At 44.1% G+C, this 14,973-nt stretch overlaps 1 pseudogene; it reads right to left on the bottom strand.

Annotated features, from left to right (window-relative positions):
• Nucleotides 1–8,424: 8,424 nt before the first annotated feature.
• Nucleotides 8,425–9,066, bottom strand: LOC127919959 (galactose-specific lectin nattectin-like; annotated as a pseudogene).
• Between the last annotated feature and the right edge of the window lie 5,907 nt (nt 9,067–14,973).

Here is a 14,973-nt window from a genome sequence, read left to right on the forward strand (position 1 = left end):
GGTGATCTGGTCTACCTGGTTAAATAAAGGTGATCTGGTCTACCTGGCTAAATAAAGGTGATCTGGTCTACCTGGTTAAATAAAGGTGATCTGGTCTACCTGGTTAAATAAAGGTGATCTGGTCTACCTGGTTAAATAAAGGTGATCTGGTCTACCTGGTTAAATAAAGGTGATCTGGTCTACCTGGTTAAATAAAGGTGATCTGGTCTACCTGGTTAAATAAAGGTGATCCGGTCTACCTGGTTAAATAAAGGTGATCTGGTCTACCTGGTTAAATAAAGGTGATCTGGTCTACCTGGTTAAATAAAGGTGATCCGGTCTACCTGGTTAAATAAAGGTGATCTGGTCTACCTGGTTAGATCAAGGTGATCTGGTCTACCTGGTTAAATAAAGGTGATCTGGTCTACATGGTTAAATAAAGGTGATCTGGTCTACCTGGTTAGATAAAGGTGATCTGGTCTACCTGGTTAAATAAAGGTGATCTGGTCTACATGGTTAAATAAAGGTGATCTGGTCTACCTGGTTAAATAAATGTGATCTGGTCTACCTGGTTAAATAAAGGTGATCTGGTCTACCTGGTTAAATAAAGGTGATCCGGTCTACCTGGTTAAATAAAGGTGATCTGGTCTACCTGGTTAGATCAAGGTGATCTGGTCTACCTGGTTAAATAAAGGTGATCTGGTCTACATGGTTAAATAAAGGTGATCTGGTCTACCTGGTTAGATAAAGGTGATCTGGTCTACCTGGTTAAATAAAGGTGATCTGGTCTACATGGTTAAATAAAGGTGATCTGGTCTACCTGGTTAGATAAAGGTGATCTGGTCTACCTGGTTAAATAAAGGTGATCTGGTCTACCTGGTTAGATAAAGGTGATCTGGTCTACCTGGTTAAATAAAGGTGATCTGGTCTACCTGGTTAAATAAAGGTGATCTGGTCTACATGGTTAAATAAAGGTGATCTGGTCTACCTGGTTAGATAAAGGTGATCTGGTCTACCTGGTTAAATAAAGGTGATCTGGTCTACCTGGTTAGATAAAGGTGATCTGGTCTACCTGGTTAAATAAAGGTGATCTGGTCTACCTGGTTAAATAAAGGTGATCCGGTCTACCTGGTTAAATAAAGGTGATCTGGTCTACCTGGTTAAATAAAGGTGATCTGGTCTACCTGGTTAAATAAAGGTGATCTGGTCTACCTGGTTAAATAAAGGTGATCTGGTCTACCTGGCTAAATAAAGGTGATCTGGTCTACCTGGTTAAATAAAGATGATCTGGTCTACCTGGTTAAATAAAGGTGATCTGGTCTACCTGGTTAAATAAAGGTGATCCGGTCTACCTGGTTAAATAAAGGTGATCTGGTCTACCTGGTTAAATAAAGGTGATCTGGTCTACCTGGTTAAATAAAGGTGATCCGGTCTACCTGGTTAAATAAAGGTGATCTGGTCTACCTGGTTAGATCAAGGTGATCCGGTCTACCTGGTTAAATAAAGGTGATCTGGTCTACATGGTTAAATAAAGGTGATCTGGTCTACCTGGTTAGATAAAGGTGATCTGGTCTACCTGGTTAAATAAAGGTGATCTGGTCTACATGGTTAAATAAAGGTGATCTGGTCTACCTGGTTAAATAAATGTGATCTGGTCTACCTGGTTAAATAAAGGTGATCTGGTCTACCTGGTTAAATAAAGGTGATCCGGTCTACCTGGTTAAATAAAGGTGATCTGGTCTACCTGGTTAGATCAAGGTGATCTGGTCTACCTGGTTAAATAAAGGTGATCTGGTCTACATGGTTAAATAAAGGTGATCTGGTCTACCTGGTTAGATAAAGGTGATCTGGTCTACCTGGTTAAATAAAGGTGATCTGGTCTACATGGTTAAATAAAGGTGATCTGGTCTACCTGGTTAGATAAAGGTGATCTGGTCTACCTGGTTAAATAAAGGTGATCTGGTCTACCTGGTTAGATAAAGGTGATCTGGTCTACCTGGTTAAATAAAGGTGATCTGGTCTACCTGGTTAAATAAAGGTGATCTGGTCTACATGGTTAAATAAAGGTGATCTGGTCTACCTGGTTAGATAAAGGTGATCTGGTCTACCTGGTTAAATATAAAGGTGATCTGGTCTACCTGGTTAGATAAAGGTGATCTGGTCTACCTGGTTAAATAAAGGTGATCTGGTCTACCTGGTTAAATAAAGGTGATCTGGTCTACATGGTTAAATAAAGGTGATCTGGTCTACCTGGTTAGATAAAGGTGATCTGGTCTACCTGGTTAAATAAAGGTGATCTGGTCTACCTGGTTAAATAAAGGTGATCTGGTCTACCTGGTTAAATAAAGGTGATCCGGTCTACCTGGTTAAATAAAGGTGATCTGGTCTACATGGTTAAATAAAGGTGATCTGGTCTACCTGGTTAAATAAATGTGATCTGGTCTACCTGGTTAAATAAAGGTGATCTGGTCTACCTGGTTAAATAAAGGTGATCCGGTCTACCTGGTTAAATAAAGGTGATCTGGTCTACCTGGTTAGATCAAGGTGATCTGGTCTACCTGGTTAAATAAAGGTGATCTGGTCTACATGGTTAAATAAAGGTGATCTGGTCTACCTGGTTAGATAAAGGTGATCTGGTCTACCTGGTTAAATAAAGGTGATCTGGTCTACATGGTTAAATAAAGGTGATCTGGTCTACCTGGTTAGATAAAGGTGATCTGGTCTACCTGGTTAAATAAAGGTGATCTGGTCTACCTGGTTAGATAAAGGTGATCTGGTCTACCTGGTTAAATAAAGGTGATCTGGTCTACCTGGTTAAATAAAGGTGATCTGGTCTACATGGTTAAATAAAGGTGATCTGGTCTACCTGGTTAGATAAAGGTGATCTGGTCTACCTGGTTAAATAAAGGTGATCTGGTCTACCTGGTTAGATAAAGGTGATCTGGTCTACCTGGTTAAATAAAGGTGATCTGGTCTACATGGTTAAATAAAGGTGATCTGGTCTACCTGGTTAGATAAAGGTGATCTGGTCTACCTGGTTAAATAAAGGTGATCTGGTCTACCTGGTTAGATAAAGGTGATCTGGTCTACCTGGTTAAATAAAGGTGATCTGGTCTACCTGGTTAAATAAAGGTGATCTGGTCTACATGGTTAAATAAAGGTGATCTGGTCTACCTGGTTAGATAAAGGTGATCTGGTCTACCTGGTTAAATAAAGGTGATCTGGTCTACCTGGTTAGATAAAGGTGATCTGGTCTACCTGGTTAAATAAAGGTGAAATACATTTTAAAAAAAAATAATAATAATACATCCAGTGTGATTTCAACATATTTTTGTCAAATTAACAAATGATTGTGTTTTGTTGATTTTATATAACAACATTCCAACATCGTTTTTAGCATGATCTATTCAATTATGGCTTAATTCCACTATTTGTATTAGTTTTCGTCACCATCAATTACATACTTTTATTTTGAAGGCCGGCTAATCCTTACTGTGGCTAGCTTCACATAGATCGGACCGACCACCGTTAATCAAATAATCTTATATTTTATATGATGACACCCAGCTAGATAGTTAGCTAGCCTACTATAGGTACTGAAACAGATTAGGTCATTTTGCTATATTTGGGGGGGCATTGATTGTATCCATCAGCTAGCTAGCTTTTTTTAATGACCAGCGCTGTCCAGAGCCTGGGGAAGGGCAGGTCCAGAGCTTCGGGAAGGCCAGGTCCAGAGCTTGGGGAAGGGCAGGTCCAGAGCTTGGGGGTCCAGAGCTTGGAGAAGGGCAGGTCCAGAGCCTGGGGAAGGGCAGGTCCAGAGCTTGGAGAAGGGCAGGTCCAGAGCTTGGGAAAGGGCAGGTCCAGAGCATGGAGAAGGGCAGGTCCAGAGCTTGGAGAAGGGCAGGTCCAGAGCTTGGAGAAGGGCAGGTCCAGAGCTTGGGGGTCCAGAGCTTGGAGAAGGGCAGGTCCAGAGCTTGGAGAAGGGCAGGTCCAGAGCTTGGGGAAGGGCAGGTCCAGAGCTTGGACAAGGGCAGGTCCAGAGCTTGGGGAAGGGCAGGTCCAGAGCTTGGGGAAGGGCAGGTCCAGAGCTTGGAGAAGGGCAGGTCCAGAGCTTGAGGAAGGGCAGGTCCAGAGCTTGGGGAAGGGCAGGTCCAGAGCTTGGGGAAGGGCAGGTCCAGAGCTTGGAGAAGGTCAGGTCCAGAGCTTGGGGAAGGGAAGGTCCAGAGCTTGGGGAAGGGCAGGTCCAGAGCCGTGATTGGGAGTCCCATAGGGCGGTGCACAATTTGCCCAGCGTCGTCTGGATTTTTCCGGGGTAGGCCGTCATTGAGACTAGGGGGCAGTATTGTCATTTTGGAAAAATAACGTTCCCGTAGTAAACGGGATATTTTGTCAGGACAAGATGCTAGAATATGCATATAATTGACAGCTTGGGATAGAAAACACTCTAAAGTTTCCAAAACTGTAAAAATATTGTCTGTGAGTACAACATAACTGATATTGCAGGCGAAAGCCTGAGAAAAATCCAATCCGGAAGTGCCTCATCTTTTGAAAGCTCTGCGTTCCAATGCGTCCCTATTGAGCAGTGAATAGGCTATCAACCAGATTACTTTTTATCCGTATTCCCGATGGTGTCTACAGCATTGTGACGTAGTTTTACGCATTTATGTTGAAGAATACCCGTAAGTGGCTACATTGCGCAAGTGGTCACCTGATGGCTCCCAGAGTGATTCTCGCGCAAAATACAGAGGTAGCCATTATTCCAACCGGTCCTACTGAAAAACCACTTGTCGGTGGATATACAGTATTATCGAATAGATATTTGAAAAACACCTTGATGATTGATTATAAACAACGTTTGCCATGTTTCTGTCGATATTATGGAGCGTGACTGCAATTTCCGAGTGATTTCTCAGCCAAATGTGAAGAACAAACGGAGCTATTTCGCCTACAAAAATAATATTTTGGGAAAAAAGGAACATTGGCTATTTAGCTGGGAGTCTCGTGAGTGAAAACATCCGAAGCTCATCAAAGGTAAACAATTTAATTTGATTGCTTTTCTGATTTCCGTGACCAAGTTACCTGCTGCTAGCTGGACAAAATGCTATGCTAGGCTATCGATAAACTTACACAAATGCTTGTCTAGCTTTGGCTGTAAAGCATATTTTGACAATCTGACATGACAGGGTGATTAACAAAAGTCTCAATATATTTCACTTGTGATTTTCATGAATAGGAATACTTTCCAGGAATATTTATGTCCGTTGCGTCATGCTAATTAGTGTCAGTCGATGATTACGCTCCCGCACGCGGGATGGGGAGTCACTGGAGGTTTTAACTGACTTGCCTAATTAAATAAATGTTAAATAAACCTAATAAAAAGAAGAAGAATACATTATACAATGATAGATGACTCCATGGCATTGTAAACATGGAGTAACTGTCATGGCAACCAGTAGCAGTACCGGTGGCAGAGGCCTAGATTTGGTTCTGGTTGCTGTGACAACAACCCCGTTATTTGACCTGTTCTGTTTTGTTGTTGTTGTTTTTTGTTTTGTTTTTTTTTTGGGGGGCACTTGATCTAAGAGACAGAGTTGGGGGGGGCACTTGATCTAAGAGACAGAGTTGGGGGGGACACTTGATCTAAGAGACAGAGTTGGGGGGACACTTGATCTAAGAGACAGAGTTGGGGGGCACTTGATCTAAGAGACAGAGTTGGGGGGGACACTTGATCTAAGAGACAGAGTTGGGGGGACACTTGATCTAAGAGACAGAGTTGGGAGGGGGACACTTGATCTAAGAGACAGAGTTGGGGGGGACACTTGATCTAAGAGACAGAGTTGGGGGGGCACTTGATCTAAGAGACAGAGTTGGGGGGGACACTTGATCTAAGAGACAGAGTTGGGGGGGACACTTGATCTAAGAGACAGAGTTGGGGGGGACACTTGATCTAAGAGACAGAGTTGGGAGGGGGACACTTGATCTAAGAGACAGAGTTGGGGGACACTTGATCTAAGAGACAGAGTTGGGGGGGGCACTTGATCTAAGAGACAGAGTTGGGGGGGACACTTGATCTAAGAGACAGAGTTGGGGGGGGACACTTGATCTAAGAGACAGAGTTGGGGGGGACACTTGATCTAAGAGACAGAGTTGGGGGAGGGACACTTGATCTAAGAGACAGAGTTGGGGGACACACTTGATCTAAGAGACAGAGTTGGGGGGACACTTGATCTAAGAGACAGAGTTGGGGGGGGACACTTGATCTAAGAGACAGAGTTGGGGGGGACACTTGATCTAAGAGACAGAGTTGGGAGGGGGACACTTGATCTAAGAGACAGAGTTGGGGGACACTTGATCTAAGAGACAGAGTTGGAGGGGACACTTGATCTAAGAGACAGAGTTGGGGGGCACTTGATCTAAGAGACAGAGTTGGGGGACACTTGATCTAAGAGACAGAGTTGGAGGGGGACACTTGATCTAAGAGACAGAGTTGGGGGGCACTTGATCTAAGAGACAGAGTTGGGGGGACACTTGATCTAAGAGACAGAGTTGGGGGGCACTTGATCTAAGAGACAGAGTTGGGGGGACACTTGATCTAAGAGACAGAGTTGGGGGACTTGATCTAAGAGACAGAGTTGGGGGCACTTGATCTAAGAGACAGAGTTGGGGGCACTTGATCTAAGAGACAGAGTTGGGGGCACTTGATCTAAGAGACAGAGTTGGGGGGGGCACTTGATCTAAGAGACAGAGTTGGGGGCACTTGATCTAAGAGACAGAGTTGGGGGGCACTTGATCTAAGAGACAGAGTTGTTTTTTGGGGGACACTTGATCTAAGAGACAGAGTTGGGGGCACTTGATCTAAGAGACAGAGTTGGGGGGGGCACTTGATCTAAGAGACAGAGTTGGGGGCACTTGATCTAAGAGACAGAGTTGGGGGGACACTTGATCTAAGAGACAGGGTTGGGGGCACTTGATCTAAGAGACAGAGTTGTTTTTTGGGGGACACTTGATCTAAGAGACAGAGTTGGGGTGAGAAACATTTGATCTAAGAGACAGAGTTGTTTTTTTGGGGGACACTTGATCTAAGAGACAGAGTTGTTTTTTGGGGGGACACTTGATCTAAGAGACAGAGTTGGGGGGGGGGGACACTTGATCTAAGAGACAGAGTTGGGGGACACTTGATCTAAGAGACAGAGTTGGGGGGCACTTGATCTAAGAGACAGAGTTGGGGGGGACACTTGATCTAAGAGACAGAGTTGGAGGGGGACACTTGATCTAAGAGACAGAGTTGGGGGCACTTGATCTAAGAGACAGAGTTGGGGGACACTTGATCTAAGAGACAGAGTTGGGGGGCACTTGATCTAAGAGACAGAGTTGGGGGACACTTGATCTAAGAGACAGAGTTGGGGGGACACTTGATCTAAGAGACAGAGTTGGGGGACACTTGATCTAAGAGACAGAGTTGGGGGCACTTGATCTAAGAGACAGAGTTGGGGGGCACTTGATCTAAGAGACAGAGTTGGGGGGGGCACTTGATCTAAGAGACAGAGTTGGGGGGACACTTGATCTAAGAGACAGAGTTGGGGGGGCACTTGATCTAAGAGACAGAGTTGTTTTTGGGGGGGACACTTGATCTAAGAGACAGAGTTGGGGGGGCACTTGATCTAAGAGACAGAGTTGGGGGGCACTTGATCTAAGAGACAGAGTTGGGGGGGCACTTGATCTAAGAGACAGAGTTGGGGGGGGACACTTGATCTAAGAGACAGGGTTGGGGGCACTTGATCTAAGAGACAGAGTTGTTTTTTGGGGGACACTTGATCTAAGAGACAGAGTTGGGGGTGAGAAACATTTGATCTAAGAGACAGAGTTGTTTTTTTGGGGGGACACTTGATCTAAGAGACAGAGTTGTTTTTTGGGGGACACTTGATCTAAGAGACAGAGTTGGGGGGTGAGAAACATTTGATCTAAGAGACAGAGTTGTTTTTTTTTTTTTTGGGGGACACTTGATGTAGCTCAGTTGATAGAGCATGGCGCTTGTAACGCCAGGGTAGTGGGTTCGATTCCCGGGACCACCCATACGTAGAATGTATGCACACATGACTGTAAGTCGCTTTGATAAAAGCGTCTGCTAAATGGCATATATTATTATTATATTATTATTATTATTATCTAAGAGACAGAGTTGGGGGGTGAGAAACATTTGATCTAAGAGACAGAGTTGGGGGGGTGAGAAACATTTGATCTAAGAGACAGGAGTTGCATGTCATACAGAAAGTGTCAGACCTCACAACGAAACCAACACTACACACTCACTACTTCTCAGTCTAACCAAGGGGAGAATAAAGGACACGTTGAATCAGACGGAGGACCAACAAGGGGATTTCAGTGAAAGCTTTATTTCTTTATTTATGGAAACCAAAGCATCTTTTGAACTCAAGACTCAGAGGTTCAGAGGCCGGGACGCGTGGCGCAGACAAAGGCAGACTTGTTGGAGCAGAATGTGTCGTTCCACAGCTTGTCATTCTGGGAGTTAGTGTGAACACAGTTCTCCGGATAGAGACCAACTCCATTATTGGGCTCACCTGAAGACCAGCTCGTGTAGACCACCTTGGAGCCGTCCGTCCACATCCATCTCCCTTCCTTGTGGAGGTCACTCAGCCCGATCCAGGTGTAGCTCTCAGCAGGGTCGAAGCTCTTGATCAGGTTTTTCACGAAGCTGAATTCCCCTTTGTTGTTCACAGAGGCCAGATCGGCTCCCAGGGACACGCAGTAGGACTCTGCATCGGCCCAGTCCAGCTGAGAGGCGACGTACCTGAAGCACCGGTGTTGTAGCTTGACCAGTCCTGGGGACAGTCGGTATAATGAGGCTCTGAAAGCTCCCCTCCTGGTCAGACACGGGAGTGCAGTGTAGAGCACCAACAGCCAGGCTGAGAAGACAGAGGAAGCGGAGGGGAACAGACTGTTTACCAGTCTGATGGCCTGGCTGTTTACCAGTCTGATGGCCTGGCTGTTTACCAGTCTGATGGCCTGGCTGTTTATCAGTCTGATGGCTTGGCTGTTTACCAGTCTGATGGCCTGGATGTTTATCATTCTGTTTACCAGTCTGATGGCCTGGATGTTTATCAGTCTGATGGCCTGGCTGTTTACCAGGCCTGGCTGTTTATCAGTCTGATGGCCTGGATGTTTATCAGTCTGATGGCCTGGCTGTTTATCAGTCTGATGGCCTGGCTGTTTATCAGTCTGATGGCCTGTCTGTTTACCAGTCTGATTGCCTGACTGTTTATCAGTCTGATGGCCTGGCTGTTTATCAGTCTGATGGCCTGGCTGTTTATCAGTCTGATGGCCTGGCTGTTTATCAGTCTGATGGCCTGGCTGTTTATCAGTCTGATGGCTTGGCTGTTTACCAGTCTGATGGCCTGGCTGTTTACCAGTCTGATGGCTTGGCTGTTTACCAGTCTGATGGCCTGGCTGTTTATCAGTCTGATGGCCTGGCTGTTTACCAGTCTGATGGCCTGGCTGTTTACCAGTCTGATGGCCTGGCTGTTTACCAGTCTGATGGCCTGGCTGTTTATCAGTCTGATGGCCTGGCTGTTTACCAGTCTGATGGCCTGACTGTTTATCAGTCTGATGGCCTGGCTGTTTACCAGTCTGATGGCCTGTCTGTTTACGAGTCTGATGGCCTGGCTGTTTACCAGTCTGATGGCCTGGCTGTTTACCAGTCTGATGGCCTGGCTGTTTACCAGTCTGATGGCCTGGCTGTTTACCAGTCTGATATCCTGTCTCACCCAAACAGACAACGGCATTAGTTCAGTTTCTATCCAGATAGTGACACTCTGCTGCTCAGCTTTTTCCAACATGACCTGTGTTGCTGTGATGCCTGGTTCCCAGCACTTAGAGGCATCTAATTCTCCTCCGGTCCTCTTTAGTGATGTTAACGAGCCACTTGAGACCCTGGAGCTTTCTAACAGCGGCTGTGATCCAAAACGGCAGCCTATTCCCTTTTATAGTGCACTAGTGTTGTCCATGCTCTGATGAAACGTAGTGCACTATATAGGGTGACATTTGGGAGCAGCCAGCTGGATAACTCTAACAGCCTGCTGGGAGATGCTGCCACTCTAACAGATCTAACAGGGTGAACCCACAGCCAGGATCTGGTCAGTCAGCTGGATAGATGGTCTTACAGAATGAAACATGGTCTTCAGCCAGCAGATCTAACATGAACCCACAGCCAGGTTCTGGTCAGCCAGCTGGATAGATCTAACAGGGTGAACCCACAGCCAGGTTCTGGTCAGTCTAGGTCTATACAGATGGTTCCTAATGACTGACTGATGCTGGGTTACGATGGTCAGCCTGGGTCTATAGAGATGGTTCTGTCACTAAACACTATAGCTAACACGTTTGGGTAAATGGCTCAAGGTTTTCTTTGCGTGACCTGTCTTTGTCTGCTCCCTCTGAGATTGTTTCTTCGTCTTTATTCTTCAGAGAGGGATCATCAGTGAACCTGAACCATCCTTCTCCCTGCTCTAAAACTCTCACCCTGATTATTGTGTTGTGTGAAGTATTGATTACAATATATCTAGAAGGTATCAATGTCTTAGGAACAGACCCTGTTGGTAATGGACCTTGTCTGTAATGATCGGTTTAGCCGCCTAGCGCCCAGCGCCGATTTCCCAGAGCCCACTTCCAAAACACGCAGACAATACTTTATGTTTTAATGGCTTTCCTATTTTTATAAAACGCATTTATTTTCTTTGTCTGCGTTACCTAGGAACAGAACAGCCGTGAATGGAAATACCCGACGTCGTTCTCCCTAAGTTCTCTACCTCACTGTTGTGTTGTCTGAAGTGTTGATTACAGGGATGTTGAGATGGGTTGCAACATAGAGATGTATACGTCTAGATCAGGGATCAACTAGAATCAGCCCAGGGAAGTGTTGATGACAGGATGTTGAGATGGTTGCAACATAGAGATTATACGTTAGATCAGGGATCAACTAGAATCAGCCCAGGGAAGTGTTGATGACAGGATGTTGAGATGGTTGCAACATAGAGATTAGATCAGGGATGATTGATTTTTCTTGAGCTCATAAAAAAAAAACATAATTACAAATAATTTGAAGACTGCAAAGAAACAACAATCATTTCAAAACTTTCTTAAAAAATGTTTATACAATCACGTGTCTCTCTATTATCAGTGGGAATACTTAGGAACAGATTTAAAACATTTAAAATGACTAGGAACGGATTTCCTGGTGTTTTTATAACAATTAAAATTATCAACAAACATTATTGTGATGGGCGCTGTTGGGGATGGGCCCTGTTGGGGATGGGCCCTGTTGGGGATGGACCCTGTTGGGGATGGGCCCTGTTGGGTATGGGCCCTGTTGGGGATGGGCCCTGTTGGGGATGGACCCTGTTGGGGAAGGACCCTGTTGGGGATGGGCCCTGTTGGGGAAGGACCCTGTTGGGGATGGGCCCTGTTGGGGAAGGACCCTGTTGGGGATGAAAACCTGTTGGGGAAGGACCCTGTTGGGGATGGACCCTGTTGGGGAAGGACCCTGTTGGGGATGGGCCCTGTTGGGGAAGGACCCTGTTGGGGATGGGCCCTGTTGGGGAAGGACCCTGTTGGGGATGGGCCCTGTTGGGGATGGGCCCTGTTGGGGATGGGCCCTGTTGGGGATGGACCCTGTTGGGGAAGGACCCTGTTGGGGATGGGCCCTGTTGGGGAAGGACCCTGTTGGGGATGGGCCCTGTTGGGGATGGACCCTGTTGGGGATGGGCCCTGTTGGGGATGGGCCCTGTTGGGGATGGGCCCTGTTGGGGATGGACCCTGTTGGGTATTGGCCCTGTTGGGTATTGGCCCTGTTGGGATGGGTCCTGTTGGGAAGGACCCTGGTGGGGATGGGTCCTGTTGGGAAGGGTCCTGTTGGGAAGGACCCTGTTGGGTATTGGCCCTGTTGGGATGGGCGTGTTGTATTATATTGTATTTTGTTGTGTTGTATTGTGTTGTATTATATTGTATTGTGTTGTATTATATTGTATTGTGTTGTATTGTGTTGTATTATATTGTATTGTGTTGTATTATATTGTGTTGTATTGTATTGTATTATGTTGTGTTGTATTGTATTGTGTTGTATTATATTGTATTGTGTTGTATTATATTGTATTGTGTTGTACTGTGTTGTACTATATTGTGTTGTATTGTATTGTATTTTGCTGTGTTGTACTGTACTGTATTGTATTGTGTTGTGTTGTATTGTATTATATTGTATTGTGTTGTATTGTGTTGTGTTGTATTGTGTTGTATTGTGTTTGTGTTGTGTTGTATTTGTATTGTATTGTATTGTATTGTGTTGTGTTGTATTGTGTTATATTGTGTTGTATTGTGTTGTATTGTGTTGTATTGTATTGTATTGTATTGTGTTGTTGTATTGTGTTATATTGTGTTGTATTGTGTTGTGTTGTATTGCATTTGTGTGTTATATTGTGTTGTGTTGTGTTGTATTGTGTTGTGTTGTATTGTGTTGTGTTGTATTGTGTTGTATTGTATTGTGTTGTATTGTGTTGTATTGTGTTGTATTGTGTTGTGTTGTATTGTGTTGTATTGTGTTGTATTGTGTTGTGTTGTATTGTGTTGTGTTGTATTGTGTTGTGTTGTATTGTGTTGTGTTGTGTTGTGTTGTGTTGTGTTGTATTGTGTTGTGTTGTGTTGTGTTGTATTGTATTGTGTTGTGTTGTGTTGTGTTGTGTTGTATTGTGTTGTATTGTGTTGTATTGTGTTGTATTGTGTTGTATTGTGTTGTGTTGTGTTGTGTTGTGTTGTATTGTGTTATATTGTGTTGTATTGTGTTGTATTGTGTTGTGTTGTATTGTGTTGTATTGTGTTGTATTGTGTTGTGTTGTATTGTATTGTGTTGTATTATATTGTATTGTGTTGTATTATATTGTATTGTGTTGTATTATATTGTATTGTGTTGTATTGTGTTGTATTATATTGTGTTGTATTGTATTGTATTTTGTTGTGTTGTATTGTATTGTGTTGTATTATATTGTATTGTGTTGTATTATATTGTATTGTGTTGTACTGTGTTGTACTATATTGTGTTGTATTGTATTGTATTTTGCTGTGTTGTACTGTACTGTATTGTATTGTGTTGTATTGTATTGTATTGTATTGTGTTGTATTGTGTTGTATTGTGTTGTATTGCGTTGTATTGTGTTGTATTGTGTTGTATTGTGTTGTGTTGTATTGCGTTGTATTGTGTTGTATTGTGTTGTATTGTGTTGTATTGCGTTGTATTGTGTTGTATTGTATTGTGTTGTATTGTGTTGTATTATATTGTGTTGTGTTGTGTTGTATTGTGTTGTGTTGTGTTGTGTTGTGGTGTGGTGTGTATTGTATTGTGTGGTGTGTATTGTATTGTATTGTATTGTGTGGTGTGGTGTGTATTGTATTGTGTGGTGTGGTGTGTATTGTATTGTGTGGTGTGGTGTGTATTGTATTGTATTGTGTGGTGTGTATTGTATTGTATTGTGTGGTGTGGTGTGTATTATATTGTGTGGTGTGGTGTGGTGTGGTGTGTATTGTATTGTGTGGTGTGGTGTGGTGTGTATTATATTGTGTTGTGTTGTATTGTGTGGTGTGGGTTGTATTGTATTGTGTGGTGTGGTGTGGTGTGTATTGTATTGTGTGGTGTGTATTGTATGGTGTGGTGTGGTGTGGTGTGTATTGTATTGTGTGGTGTGGTGTGGTGTGTATTGTATTGTGTGGTGTGGTGTGGTGTGGTGTGGTGTGTATTGTATTGTGTGGTGTAGTGTGTATTGTGTGGTGTGGTGTGGTGTGTATTGTATGGTGTGGTGTGGTGTGGTGTGTATTGTATTGTGTGGTGTGGTGTGGTGTGTATTGTATGGTGTGGTGTGGTGTGTATTGTATTGTGTGGTGTGGTGTGGTGTGGTGTATTGTATGGTGTGGTGTGGTGTGGTGTGTATTGTATTGTATTGTGGTGTTGTGTGTTGTGTTGTGGTGTGGTGTGGTGTGTATTGTATTGTATTGTGGTGTTGTGTGTTGTGTTGTGGTGTGGTGTGGTGTGGTGTGTATTGTATTGTATTGTGTGGTGTGGTGTGGTGTGTATTGTATGGTGTGGTGTGGTGTGGTGTGTATTGTATGGTGTGGTGTGGTGTGGTGTGTATTGTATTGTGGTGTTGTGTGTGTGGTGTGGTGTGGTGTGTATTGTATGGTGTGGTGTGGTGTGGTGTGTATTGTATGGTGTGGTGTGGTGTGTATTGTATGGTGTGGTGTGGTGTGGTGTGTATTGTATGGTGTGGTGTGGTGTGTATTGTATGGTGTGGTGTGGTGTATATTGTATGGTGTGGTGTGGTGTGGTGTGTATTGTATGGTGTGGTGTGGTGTGTATTGTATGGTGTGGTGTGGTGTGTATTGTGTGGTGTGGTGTGGTGTGGTGTGTATTGTATTGTGTGGTGTGTATTGTATTGTATTGTATTGTATTGTGTGGTGTGGTGTGTATTATATTGTGTTGTGTTGTATTGTGTGGTGTGTGTTGTATTGTGTTGTGTTGTGTTGTGTGGTGTGGTGTGTATTGTATTGTGTGGTGTGTATTGTATTGTGTGGTGTGGTGTGGTGTGTATTGTATTGTGTGGTGTGTATTGTATTGTATTGTGTGGTGTGGTGTGTATTGTATTGTGTGGTGTGGTGTGGTGTGGTGTGGTGTGGTGTGTATTGTATTGTATTGTGTGGTGTGGTGTGGTGTGGTGTGTATTGTATTGTATTGTGTGGTGTGGTGTGTATTGTATTGTGTGGTGTGGTGTGGTGTGGTGTGTATTGTATTGTATTGTGGTGTGGTGTGGTGTGTATTGTGTGGTGTGGTGTGGTGTGGTGTGTATTGTATGGTGTGGTGTGGTGTGGTGTGTATTGTATGGTGTGGTGTGGTGTGGTGTGTATTGTATTGTGTGGTGTGGTGTGGTGTGTATTGTATTGTGT

Source organism: Oncorhynchus keta, unplaced genomic scaffold, assembly GCF_023373465.1.
Source record: "Oncorhynchus keta strain PuntledgeMale-10-30-2019 unplaced genomic scaffold, Oket_V2 Un_contig_17953_pilon_pilon, whole genome shotgun sequence".
Taxonomy (NCBI): Eukaryota; Metazoa; Chordata; class Actinopteri; order Salmoniformes; family Salmonidae; genus Oncorhynchus; species Oncorhynchus keta.